This window comes from Pristis pectinata, chromosome 13 (assembly GCF_009764475.1).
Source record: "Pristis pectinata isolate sPriPec2 chromosome 13, sPriPec2.1.pri, whole genome shotgun sequence".
Lineage (NCBI taxonomy): Eukaryota > Metazoa > Chordata > Chondrichthyes > Rhinopristiformes > Pristidae > Pristis > Pristis pectinata.
Window position 1 is genome coordinate 45,413,582 of NC_067417.1, and position 14,462 is coordinate 45,428,043.

At 44.9% G+C, this 14,462-nt stretch overlaps 1 protein-coding gene across 3 annotated transcripts in view; it reads right to left on the bottom strand.

The window, feature by feature from the left end:
- LOC127577372 (microtubule-associated tyrosine carboxypeptidase-like) overlaps positions 1-13,944 on the bottom strand; it is a 57,344-nt gene extending 43,400 nt beyond the window's left edge. The window contains exon 1 of one of the 3 annotated variants that reach the window (XM_052028527.1): positions 13,084-13,944. The gene's annotated coding sequence lies outside the window, so the exon portion shown is untranslated. Of the gene's footprint in view, positions 1-12,784; positions 12,856-13,083 lie in introns of those variants that run through there. The other 2 variants (XM_052028529.1, XM_052028528.1) reach the window with 2 other exon arrangements.
- Between the last annotated feature and the right edge of the window lie 518 nt (positions 13,945-14,462).

Sequence of the window (14,462 nt, forward strand, 5' to 3'; positions counted from 1 at the left end):
TGTTGCTAAACTCCAGTGATTAGGGTTGTGCCGGTTGGTTTAAGAACCGAGTGGTTAAAGGGAAGTAGCTGTTCTTGAACCTGGTGGTGTGGGACTTGAGGCTTCTGTACCTCCTGCCCGATGGTAGCTGTGAGAAGATGGCATGGCCCGGATGGTGGGGATCTTTGAAGATGGATGTTGCTTTCTTGAGGCAGCGCCTCCTGTAGATACTACCGATGGTGGGGAGGGATGTGCCCATGGTGTACTGGGCTGAGTCCACTGTTCTGCAGTCAACACCAACATAATCCCAGGCTATTCTAACTGATTGAATAATTGTTAGTTTCTTATTAATTTAATCCTGCTTTAAATACCAAATAATAGCTCCAGCCCAGTATCCTTGCTCTCTGAATTCTCACCATTGCACTCTGCAGGCTGTTCACTCTGCTTTAACACACTCCTGTGCCACATTATTATTATTAGCATCCGCTTTTGTCTTCCTTGGCCCTTTACTGCCTTTCTATTTCCTGGGATTACTTGCTGAAGCAGCAGAAGGAAAGTAACTTGGCCTGCTGTGTCTGTGTCCGTCCTTTGAAGAAACCATCCAATTAGTCCTCTACCCTTTCCCCACAGCCCTGCAAATCTTCCCCCAAGTGCTTATCCAATTCTCTTTTCAAAGTTATCATAGAATCTGCTCTATCATCCTCTCAGGCACTATATTCCTCTTCACAGAAACTGGCCGGATCTTATTTTCTTTCTTCATTAGTTTCTCGTTGTCTTTTGTCAATTACCATACCCTCATGCCTTTAATTATCAACCCTTTCCCACTAGAACCAGCTTCTTCCCTACTCTGTTAAATATCTTCACGATTTTGATCACTATCAAATCTCCTCTTAAAACTTCCTTGCTCTGAGATGAACAATCCAGCTTCCCTAATATTGCTACGTAACATCCTTTCACCTTTTCTGCCTCCTCTCCAAGATACTGAGCTCATTCTTGCAGTGCCGTGCTCAGACAGAACCACAATGTTCCAGCTGTGGCCTAACCAGTCTTTTCTAAAAGTTTAGCGTAACTTCCTTGCTTTTGTATTCTCCGCTGCTATTTATAAAGCCAAGGATCCTGTTTGTTTTTGTTTGAACAGCCTCTGCAGAAATGTCCTGCCACCAGCAAAGAAGTACATATGTGTACTACCAGCTCTCTCTGTTCTTCCACAACCCTTATAATTATAGCATTTAGTTTATGCTGCCTTTCCTCCAGCATATAACACGTCACACTATTCTGCATAAATGTAATCAGAGGGGTGTCTGCCTGTTTCATCAGTCCAGTTATATCCTACTTGCTGTTTATGTTTTTGGGTTTTAAAAGAACGGTAATCTCAAAACCAATCCTTGAGACAAACCGGTGCACATTTCCTTCCAGTCTGAAAAACAATAGTACTCCCTCAACATTTTGCGTTCCTAAGCTATGGCCAAGGATATATCCAGCAACTGAACTACGTGGTGATTTGTCAAAACTTCTTATGCCCATTTACAAAACAGCAACCATCCATGAAATATAACCAAACTAAATTAAGCATAATTTTGCATTAACAAATTCATGAAGAGTCTAAATATTGATCCACATTTTTAAAAGACCCCATTCCTTTTGTCTTGAATTATCACCTCTAAAAGTTTAGCCTGACGAGCCTGTGTTTTTTGTGTTATTACTAGCCCACTGTCAGAACAATGGCAATACACCAGCCTTCTGCTACCTCTTCCATATCCAATGAGGATAGGAAAGTTGTGGACAGAGCCTCTTCAAGTTCCTCCCTCAGCAACATGAAGCATTCACCTGGACAGAGTGGCTGTATCACTTTAAGTGCCACCAAGCTTTGAAGTACCAGTTCTTTATCTACACTATTCTATTCAATTTTTGTTACTTCCAAATCCTTTTCCCTGACAATGCGCTGGAACCATTTTCACATCAGGGGAAGGGACACTTACCTAAAGCAGTTTATCAGAATCCCAGCCCCATTTGAAAGCAGCGGTATCGTTTTAATACCTACGATCTTGCAGCAGCAGCTGTGCCCACAAGTGCTGTGATACTGGCTGCATTGTTACTGCCATGCACTCTGCCCTTAAAAACATCTCTCTTTTGGTCCCAGATCAGCCTTAACCTTTCCTTTGTTCACCCTTCCAATATTTACATTTATTTATAAGAAATCACTTGGATTCTGTTGATGTGATCTGGAGTTCTTATATTCTCTTGTCCCTCCTATTAAATCCTGCCTGCTTGACCTGAACTTGAGAGGAATCAACCTTAGGCACCAGGTTGGTTCACTTCAGCAAGATCATTCAGTACGGTGGGACAAGATGTGACCAGCTGCCCTTTCACATTCAGGACAGTGCAAGTAGCGCAGGAAGCAGCAACTAATTCTCAATGCATGGCCTCACTCCACCACCCATCGACCCAACCCTTGAGTTCCATCCAGGAGATGGAGACCCCACAGCTTAAAGCCTGACGCAACCCCACTCTGTTCATTGGGTTGGGTTGGGTCAGGTATCTAAAAGGAAATTATAAATCCTCAGGCTGGGATTGGTTCAGGCTGGCCAAAGAGTTCAGGTTTTAATTTTATACCCAGGCATACACCAACCCCTAATTCCTTTGGCCATTCTGTATTTATTTTCACTGAGATTTCGACTGGATAATAAATCTGGCACATAAATCTCTATTTTTCTGTTTTGTTTACCTCTGGTCATCGGATACTCTTCCTTTCACCCTTACTGAACTGTGCATATTCTACCTCCAAGACCTCCCTTTGCTTTATCATTCTTCTCCCTGCTATCCTGAAAGCTAGTTCACCACAATCAGCCACGTGGCTGCATCAGGCTGTGCGTGGAACCCAAGTACGTGGGCACCAAGTGTCACTACGTACCGAGGTTCTACCCGTCCTTGCTGTTGTGAAGGATAGGCCTGGCCGCATGGCCACACGGTGTCCCAGTCAGCTGGACGCTGCCACGCTACCTGTCCTTCATGGAAAAGTTCTTCCAGACCAATACCTTTGATCACAAGTCCATCAGGCAGTGGTCAGCACGGAATATCCTGCAGGCACTGCAGGAGAATGACTCAATAGATACTGTGGGGTGGTTCCCTGAGCAGACTGTCCAGCCCATCTGGCAGAACGTCTCATCACCAGAACTCACCAACAAGCACCAAGACCTCGCTTGGCTGACGGTGAGAGGGGCCCTCCCAGTCAGATCCTTCCTGTATGGTTGGAACCTCACTCCCAGCGTGCGCTGCCCCCTGGAGGACTGCGCTGGGAACGAGACGGTCGCCCATCTCTTTGCGGGCTGTAGGTTTGCGAGAAGGGTGTGGCGAAAGATGCAAGGGTCCTTGTCACGGTTCATCCCCAGCAGCAGCGTAACAGAGGATTCTCTGATCTACGGGCTGTTCCCGGGGACACACACAGAGACGGACATCAACTGCTGCTGGAAGGTCATCAACTCGGTGAAAGGCGCTCTTTGGTCTGCCTGAAACTTGTTGGTCTTCCAGCACTGCGAGATGTCCGTAGGGGAATGCTGCCGGCTGGCACATTCCAGGCTGCAGGAATACGTGCTGAGGGACGCACTGAAGCTGGGCACAGCCAACGCAAAGGTTCGGTGGGGAAGGACTACAGTTTAGGGTTCTTCTGCCACTGGAGAGGGAGGGGTGGGGTCAGGGAGAAAGCCCCTAAATATTGTAAATACGGGACCGGGTAGTTTCCAGGGAGTCACACGTGTGGCATCGGTGCTGTTTTTTTATATAACAAGGTAATACTAATGAATGATCTGTACAAGAATGTAAAGGCTTGCACTGTTTTGTAATTGTATATAGTTTGTCTTTTATTATGAATAAAGTTTAGTTTGTAAAAAAAAAGTTCACCACAATTAGATCCCTCCAGAACTCACTGAAATTAGCTCAATGCCAGTGGAGTGCTTTTGTGTTTGATTTCTTTACCTTTTTCAAACCCACACCAAGGCTAATATTATGATAACTGGTTCCCACGTGCTTTCCAATGGAAGCTTCATGTGCTGCAATTCATTCCCAGAACCAGATCCAAAGCCATCAGCATCCCCATTGGCACAAAACATAATGACCAAGAAAGATTTCCTCTATACATTTCAGGAACTCCTACTCACTCTTGACCTGGCTTTTTTCCAGGTCTATACTTGGATGATTTAAGTCTTCTCTAAGGTTCTTGCATCTGGCTTTAACTTGCTTGGAAACCTACTCTTTGTTACTCTCCCACTATTCGAGGATTTAAATGGCCAAGAAAGCTCACCAGCACCTCCTCATAAGGCTAAGGACACTTGGCATTACCTGATGACCCTCACCAATTTTTACAGATGCACCATAGAAAGAACCCTATCTGGATGCATCACAGCTTGGTATGGCAACTGCTCTGCCCAAGACCGCAAGAAATTGCAGAGAGTTGTGAACACAGCGCAGTCCCATCACAAAAACCAGCCTCCCCTCCATTGACCCTGTCTACACTTCCTGCTGCCTCAGGAAAGCAGCCAACATAATCAAGGACCCCTCCCACCCCGGTCACTCTCCCCTCTCCCACCTCCCATCAGGCAGAAGATACAAAAGCTTGAAAACACATACCACTAGCTTATAATAGCTTCTATCCCGCTGTTATAAGACACCTGAATGGACCTCTTGTACGACAAAGATGAACTCTTCATCTCTCAATCTACCTCATCATGGCCCTTGCACTTTATTTTTCTGCCTGCACTGCACTTTCTCTGTAACTGTAACACTATATTCTGCAATCTGTTAGTGTTTTTCCTTTGGTATTACCATCAATGTACTTATGTATGGAATGATCTGTCTGGATGGCATGGAAATCAAAAGCTTTTCACTGTATCTTGGTACATGTGACAATAATAAACCAATTACCAATTACCAGTTATGTACCAAAAATCATAATAAGCTCCTCTGTTGTTTCTTAGTTCATATACATTCATATACATTCTGGCTTCGAGCCACTGAACATTGATCAATACTGCTACCTCTGTCCCTCCGACTTCTCTTAAGTAATGTAGCCAAGAATATCATGCACTTTCCTTCAATTGTTTAAGCCAGAAGTTTCCCACAAAATATATGTGTTGACCTCCTGCAGTCTAGAGCTAGAGTATGGTTATGATATTTAACTGATTATCTGCCTCGTCTGTTTAAAACCACTTGACCACAGGACCACTTGTTGGAGACGGGACATGGAAAAGTCTGGCTGTGTGGTGTGGGATGTGGTGAAGTTTGAGGAAAAAGGTCAGTGCATGGATTCCCAGGGCCAATGAAGGGGTACAAAACATTAGGCACTCACAATGTTGGATGCAGGAGGATGTGAATGCAGAAACTTTGACGGTCTGTGCTTCAGAGTTGGGGGGTGGGGGGGAAGCATTTCAGGTGGCATTGGGAATCCATCAGAGAATACGGAGAGCCCTGACTCAGGTGTACATGGGAACATATAGAATGTGCTTTCAGGCCCTGTACAAAGCACGATGGGCCAACCCATCCTGGAGACATTAGAAGATCTCGTGCATATTGTAGTAGCGCACTGTACATACAGTGGAGCTGGGAGCAGAAAGGACTTTGTAAACTTTTAGACGGCATATAAGATGAGTAACTGAGTTCAAGTATGACAGAAAAACAAAAGGAAATAGCTGTGCCAATTTCAGAGAGTACAGAGATCCAGAAGTGGCAATATATTGTAGGCACATGCATATAGTTCACGGTGTGATGAATTGCATTATAAGGACTTTGGTATGAACATATTATTGTGCTCCTACAATGGAACTGCTGCTCTTATGACCATTAAGTCTAATTGCTGTTAACTAAACATTAGGTGAACTTAAGGGTTTAGATTTTTCTTTAGAATAGATATTAAAAGAGTATATTTTCACCTGCAACCTTGTGAATAGGGAAGAAACTCTTAGTGGGAGCAGTCAGTTATCCCTTCAAAGACAAAATTCCAGATCAGGAATGTGGTTGAAGGTAACAGAGATGACACAGATCAGGCAAAAGTAAACAGGACGTAGACATCTTAGTTCTTTGGTTGAAAGTAACTGGGCAGCTCTGAATGCAGAGTCATTGAGTCACACAGCATAGAAACAGGCCCTTCGGCCCAACTCATCCATAATAGCTGTGATGCCCAGTGAGCTGGCCCACCAGATGTGGGAGAAGGAACAGACAATGAGCATTTGCTCTGAAGGGGGAAGGTTACTGACGGTTAGTTCTTGCCACCCCACCTGTCTGCTCCCTATGTGGCATCAGACATTTCTATGGTCACTAAATTAACAATGCATGCCCTGATAAATGCATGAAAACCTCCAACTCTAAACACTACGAGGTGCTGCACTCCAGCAAGACCTGAAACAAGGTTTCTTAAATTCCTTCTCCTTTGTTCGCTTGGTTGATCTGTTTGTTATTACATTCAGTCACAGCCTCACTGCATCCACTGATGCAGACTTATGCATCTTTTCTCAGGGCTGCTAGCATGGATAATGTTCAGTTTTTCCAATATCTCTTCTCAGACATCTATTTTTAACCTTCATGGGAAGGGCTCTTTATCTCTTTGCTTCCATTATGTTTCCCCTATTTTTTGCTGTTCTGAAACCTCAAGATAAATTAGGAGGTTCCTGTCTGTGGTACAATGCCCATGCCCGTGGGTGATCTCCTCTACTGCATGTCAACATCTGCCTTTCCTGATCAGCTGCTGCATTTATTTTTTAAGAAGTAGTTGCTCGGTTGAGTTTGCATCTCAAAGTCTTCCTTTCATTAGCACAATGACCACCAGAGGAAACCAGGGCACATTGAATGGGGGAGTCAGAGAGTTGGGAGCCTCGAAACGGTGAGCCAGCCTTTTCCAAGTGTCCACTTTCAGAGGAGAAGCATCAGTGGTTTGAGATGTCTCTTGTCTATTTTACCAGGTTATTAATGCGGGCACATGCTAGAGTCAGGGCAATAGCTTAGAAGAAGGGAATGAATATTAATTATTCATAAAAGGCAATTCTTTCGTGGTTTTACAATTCGGTTCCCAAGCTATGATGTGGCAATTGGGTTTGTTCAGACTGTTCGTGAGGATCCTGATATTCCAGGTCCTGAACTTTATGTTGTGGGGTGGAAGATACTCATGTGGGGGACAGCATTTGCCCATCACCCATCACACATGCTTCACAGAGAGAGGAATTTAATCCAAGGGTCTAAAATGAGCGGAAAGCAGGCTCTGCTAGATGTATATTAACACTCACACATAAAGGTGGACACATGAGTCGGTACCACCCAGCATGTGGGTACTCGCTTGCTTGCAGATACACACACATTCATTCATACAGACACACACACACACAAACTGTGTGGGGGGGGGGGGTGGTGGTCGCGCGCGTGTGTGACCACATGGGACAGCTTTACAAGTGAACATCTTCCATGGAATAAAGTTACACTTGGCAATGCTTGCTTCTTTTAAGTGCTGCATAAGAAATCCATTCTACAACCAATAATTGCCCTTCAGCGTTGTTAAATGGAAATCACACTGAATGGAAACTTTGTTTAGACTCTTCCATGTGCTTGAAACAGTAAAGCATATATCAACACTATTCACTGCTCAATTGGAAATTGTATTACATTGGCACATAGTGTGATCTTAATTGTAGGACCATACCCCATACCCATGCTGTTTAAGGCAATAATCAGTCATTAACAGCCTTTAGAACTGAGCTTGTTGGAGTCAGGCAGGTGGATATTTAATACTGTGGATGTTTGGGAGTGTTCAGAACATTGCTGAGGTGAAGCCGTCTGTTTTCTGCCTAACAACAGTAAATAGTTTAATGGTGATCCAGCTGGAGGGGGTGTGGGAGGGGGGGTGGGCAGGAGCACAACCAGCAGCAAGAAGAGAAGGCACAAAGCCAAGGAGACCTAGCAAAGAATCCAGGAGGAGGAGGGAAGAAGTGCTCTTAGCAGGACAGCTTATCTCCCCAGATACCTCCCACTGTCTGAAGAGCACTACACCCTGAGGCTAGGGTTTCTAACTTATTGGTAAAGGTGAGCTGTCACCTTCAACAGTTGGAGCCGTCAACTGACCCACTGACCAGTGATGATGAATGCATCATCACTAGAACTCTTCAACAAGCGCCAAGACCTCTCTTGGCTGGTGGTGAGAAAGGTCTGCCTCATCAGATCCTTCAAGAACAGCTGGAGTATCAGTGTCTCTGCACTCTGCCTTTGTGGTGGCTGCAGTGTGGAGAAAGTGGTGATCCATATCCTTGTAGGCTGTGTGTTGCCAAGTTATCAGGAAAGTGGGATGGAGCAGTCTTTGTTGAGATTTGCCCCAAACAGCTATGTAGGTCAGGGCTTTGTGCCCTTGGGCTGCTTCCAGGAACATAGACAAGGTCTTCCAGTGCAAGGAGCTGTCCACAACCGAATGCTGCCAATGGCCACATTCCAAGGTGTAGGACCTCATGCTGAGGTTCACACTGAAACTCAGCGAAGCCACAGGATGGGGTCGTCCCACCACTGCTTGTTGTGGGGCTGGGTCCTGTGCAATAACCTCTCAAATGTTTCACTGGTGGAACGTTTGGGACTGAAAGATTGATGGCATGTTGACAAAATGTAAACATTATAGGTGAATTATATGACTGATACAGTGAATGAAGACAATACAATGTTCCACGTTCTATAACTGTGAACTTTATGAATGAAGCATGTTGCCTTTCCTAACTACCCTTGAGATGGTGGTGAGCTTAAAGTGCTTGTCCAGGTACCACTACTGGAATAGGAATTTCACAATTTCGACCTAGTGACAATGAAGGAATGGCAATATATTTTCAAGTATGGAAGGAGTGCATAACCATATAATGATCTCCCCTGGTACTGCCACACAGCAGAAGTTGCAGGTTCAGGAGATGCTTTCAGAAGAGCCTTAGTGAGTTACTGAAATGTACCTTGCAGATGGTACATGCTGAGCGACGTTGTGTCAGTGGTGGAGGGAGTAAATGTTTTATGTTGAAGGGTGTGATGCCAATCAAGCAGATTTATTGTTGAGCTTCTTGAATGTTATTAACTTTGCACTCATCCAAGCAAGTAGAGAGCCTTCCATCACACTCCTGGCTTTGGTGAGCCACACACACTCATCCCTTGACCTCATAATCTACCTCATTATGGCCTTGCACCTTATTGTCTGCCTGCACTGCACTTTCTCTGTAACTGTAACACTTTATTCTGTATTCTGGTATTGTTTTCTCTTGTACTATCTCGATGTATTGATGTGATGAAATGATCTGTATGGACGGCATGCAAAGCAAAGTTTTTCATTGTACCTCGGGACATGTGACAATAGTAACCCAATTTAATAATTGTTTTGCTTCCAACATACTCTTAGAGCCAAATTAGCTATTTATAAGATACAAGATACTTATTTATTACTCACATGTACTTCGAAACACACAGTGAAATGCATCTTTTTGTGTTACAGAGAATGTGCTGGGGGCAGCCTGCAAGTGTCGCCACACTTCTGGCGCCAACATAGCATGCCTACAGCTCCTAACCCGTATGTCTTTGAAATGTGGGAGGAAACCGGAGCACCTGGAGGAAACTCACGCAGACACACAGAGAGAACGTACAAACTCCTTACAGGCAGCGGCAGGAATTGAACCTGTGTCGCTGGCGCTGTAATAGCGTTACGCTAACTGCTACACTACCATGCCGCTGGCTCAGTTAAATTTACCGCCAGCTGTGACAACCAGGACATTAATGGTTGGGGTTTAACAGTAGGACACTTGGCCAATTTTTCACTTTGTGCAATAGGCACCAGTGTTGTCGCTACAACAGTTTGGCTAGAGGTGCAGCTAGCATTGGAACACAGATTCACGACACTACAGCTGGGATGTTGTCTGGTCCCATAGCATCTTCTGTATCCATGAAATCAGGCTTTTCTAGAAATTACACAGATTGAATCACATTGGGTTTAGACGGGTAAGTGTAATGGAGGGGAACACAGGAGGCAACCAAGAGGGATCATCTACTCAGTGTTTATGGCTGAAGGCAGCAGCAGACATCTTCAGCCTTGTCTTTTGTGGAAGAACCAAGGGTACTTATAGTGTCCAAAGTATTAGATCTAGCTGAGCTGGGATCTGCCATTAAATCTGAGACAATTTTTTCGTATTTGACTCATTTACCCGGTAAACCATTTGCATATTACTTCTACTATACAAGAAAAATGTTTAGAACCAGTGGATTATTAAATAGTTTACATCACAACTCCCAAAAACAGCCTCATAAAGAAAATCAAAACCTTTTTTATTTTCCTATAGTAAACATATTTCAAAAGAAGTACCTTAATGGTTGTAAAGTGCTTTGGGATGTCCTGAGGTCATGAAGAATATTACATAAATGCACATGCTATCTCCCAGTAATATTTCTGAGATTCACTCGGTAGATCTTTTATTCCATTTAACATGTTGCTTGACAATCAAGAAACAAAAAGATCTAACGCCATCCCTAACTGCTTCACAGCCAATAGGCAACTTCTGAAACATAGCCATGGTTAAAACAAAGGTGACATGCCAGGCAAATTGCATGTAACAGGATCAGTTCTTTTGCTGAGATAATGCAATCTGTTTCAGATGTTGGTTGAGGGATAAATATTGGGAAGGGAGGGAAGCAACAGAAGGACTCTATAGTATTTTTTTGTCAGTGGCAGGGAAGTTATTAGGGGAAACCCTAAGGGACAGGATTAATCTACTCTTGGAAAGGTAGCTACTAATCAAAGTTAGTCAGCATGGCTTTGTTAGGAGGAGATCCTGCCTGAAAAATGTGACTGAATTTTTTGAAGAGGTAACAAAATGCTTTGATGAGGGCAGTGCAGTTACCGAAGTCTACATGAACTACAGTAGGGCTTTTGGCAACATCCCACGTGGGAGACTGGTCCAAAAGGTTAGAGCCCATGGGATTTCCAGGAAATTTTCATGCAACACCATCTGTTTATTTTGCTGAGATAAAGTTGAGTTGGCAAGTTGGATCCAAAATTGGCTTGGTAATAGGAGGCAGAGGGTGACGGCGAAGGGTTGTTTTGTGATTGGAAGTGTAGCGGTGTAGCTCAGGGAGCGGTGCTGGGATCCCTAGCATTTGTTACATACATTCACAATTTGGATATGAATGGAAGAGGTCTGATTAGTAAGTTTGCAGATGATGTAAGAATTGACAGTGTTAATAGTGAGTAGGGCAATTGTAGGCTACAGGATGATACTGGTCTGTTGGTAACATAGGGAGGACAATAGCAAATGGAATTTAGTCTTGGTTAAGTGTGAGGCGATGCACTTTGGGAGCATTAGTAAGGGTAGATCATACACATTGAATGGTAGGACCCTAGGGGGCATTAAGGTACAGGGAGACCCTGGTGTATGTTCACGGATCCCTGGAGGTGGCAGCACAGGTAGATAAGGTAGTGAAGAAGGCATTCAGGATGCCTTTGTTGGGCGGGACATAGAATACAAGAGCAGGGAGGTTATGGGACAACTATATAAAACTCACCTCGGCTACAGCGAGAGTACTGTGTGCGGGTTTCCTCACCACACTATAGTAAGGATACGATTGCACCGGAGAGAGTCCAGAGGAGATTCATCAGTCTGTTGCCCGAGATGGAGTGCTTGTTTTATGAAGAGAGACCAGATAGGCCGGGTTTGTTTCTCTTGGAATGGAGGAGACTGAGAGGAGAACCTAGGGAAATGTTAATCAGAAATTCTCGCTCTATGGAGTCCCTGCATTTTGAAGGTGAAGAGACAATAGGTTTCCACCCTCCGTATGGTGTGTGACTTGGTGAGGGACGGTGATGTACCCATCATGCATTCTGGGCTCTCACGGGAGGTGAAGGATTTGAAGACCTGTTTCTCCATTTCATTTAACATAGAAATAGCGCTTACTATTCACGTTGTTTTGTAATAAACTCTGATGAATACCAAAACGTCAATTATTGAATGTTCTAAATGCAAAGGCGTGTATAACATACTGAGTCTTGGATTAAAATTGCAAAGAGCTTGAATCGTGGGCTAAATACTGTTGTTGTTCTTCTGAAGGCACTTTTCTGCTAGTTTCAAACACACTAAGCATTCAGCCGCTGTACATCGCTGGTTGTTCTTCAGATTTTTAAAAAAATCTTTGATATTTGCAAAACCAGTGTATAATAGGCTGCATCGAAACTGAGTAGGCGACATAATGCTGCGGTTTGGGACTGTTGTTTGGTTAACGGGGCTTCACATGTACAATATTTTACCTCCTAAAAACCTCAACCATTTCACCACATCCCTTGCCTGCCGTTAGACTAAGATTCAGCATTGCAGCCGCCGAGACCGTCCGATCGGATTCCCGACAGTGGGTGTGTCGCTTCCAGACACAATAGGATACTCGCAGCGCATGGATAGGTGGGGAGAGGGAGGTAGCGGGGGTGTTTGAAAGGTGACAGGACGGCACACAACATATACCATGAGTAAAACAAAGAAAAACACTTCCGACGCTATTTCTTTATCAGATCATTTCAGATCTGAAGACTTACTCAACAAACGCCAATATAAAAATGATCATAACGACCTCAGGAGGCAAAATAACACTCAAAAATACACACACGTGCATAAAAACTTTGCATAAAACGCGCCTCCTTCGCAATATCCCATCTGCCGATGTTATTAATCCTGAGACAAAGCCAGTCCAGAAACCTCAGAACGGGACTGGCTCCCACAATAAGCAGTCACCCCTTCCCCCCCCCCCCCCCATCTCTCTCTCTTTCTCTCACACACACCCACACACTTGAATATTGGCGATGACTCTCCTTCGGTCCATTTTAACACTCTTGCTTGAAACCGCGTCCCTCTCCGCTACAGAAATTCCCCGAGTATGGATGCAACCAGCAGTAATCGCGCTAAGATATATCTTAACACACACACACACACACACACACACACACACACACACACACACACACACACACACACACACACATAGTGAAACGCTTGCCTGAACAAAATGTTTTCTGATCAAGGGTAGCCTGCTTGGTCAGATGACAGTTAAGTAGGGGAGAAATAAAATCGTCCAACTTACATGACAGTCGCTACAAAAGTGGGCTCTCAAAAGACTAAACACAAAGACAATGGGAGTGGGCTTGGTTTGAACGCCCTCCGTCGCGATCCTTAATTTCTTCCAAGGGTTGTGGAGGACCCCAAATGCCGGCGGCTTTCTGGGAAGTGAAACCTGGCTGGTGAAAGCGGCGGAGACGCTGGTCGAAGGCAGAACGGGGAAGGGATTGGGAGATATGAAGGGGGGAGCAGCGGGCTGCCCTGACTGACAGCCGCAGCTTCTGGCTATTATTAACTCAGGCGATCGCTTCTTTCCGAAGTAGCGGAACTTAAAAGAGGAAATACGGGCGCTGAAATTGTCGATTTCCCCCCTCCAGAGAGAGAGAGACAGGGAGAGAGTGCAGCCCCCGACCGTGGCGGCGTGAGCTGGAAGCGACTGCTGGTGGATGAAGCGGCTTCCCCGCCCAGCAGTGAAACTGACACGGTGCGTTCAATTTCAGTCCGGCCTATTCGTTCAGTCCCAGCGACCAGAAACCGCCGGGATAACAATTACGCATTAACACTCTCGTCATTGTTGAATGATTCTTTTTTTCAAATTGCAACCGGGACAGAGAAACGCCCGGAGTTCCGCTCCTCTTCGCGTTTCTGAACGATATGCGCCACTCCACCGTTTATCTCTCCGCAGCCATCAACCCCGGAGCTCCCAGTGCAAGCAACCTCGGCCAAGATGGCAAGCGTTGGCAAAGTATGGCAGGGCACTGGTCAATGAGAGTTAAGGGCCCACTACACCAATAACATGCCTTAACTTCATCAGGACGACACCACAATGGCCTGATCCAGTCCCCACACTGGGCAATTAGTTCCGAATTCGAGGCAGTTATGTGCTGTTATCTCAGCCTCGGCGAGGAACTGTGCGGTGACAGCTCAATCCACCTCAGAGGAACCTTGTAACCAGTACCGAAGAGACTTCTCGTCCCGTCAGTTTGGGTAGGACTAAACTGAGCCCGTCCCAGTTTATCGGGCAGTTCTGAGCTACAGAGCAGCGTCCATTCAAGAACCAGATTACAAGTATTGTAGATTCTGGAAATCTAGTCTATACTAAGATTGGTTCAATTTAATTTGTGCATTTAAAGACAAGAGATAGGAAAACCATTCAGAGAAGACTGGGTTGGTCTCAGATCCTGCTTTTGGTAACACTGCCCAATCTCACTCTACACTATATGGTAGTATGTAACATCAGTCCAGGTATAAAACAGATGCTGGCACTGCATGCTGATACAAAGTGTTAGACCACCATTTCTCTCTATAACTATCTGCAACCTTTGTCCTTATTTTACGCCCTTTTCACTCAAACTCTGGCTCAGTACCATCCCCTGGTTTCTGAGACTGTGTTCTATTGTTGCT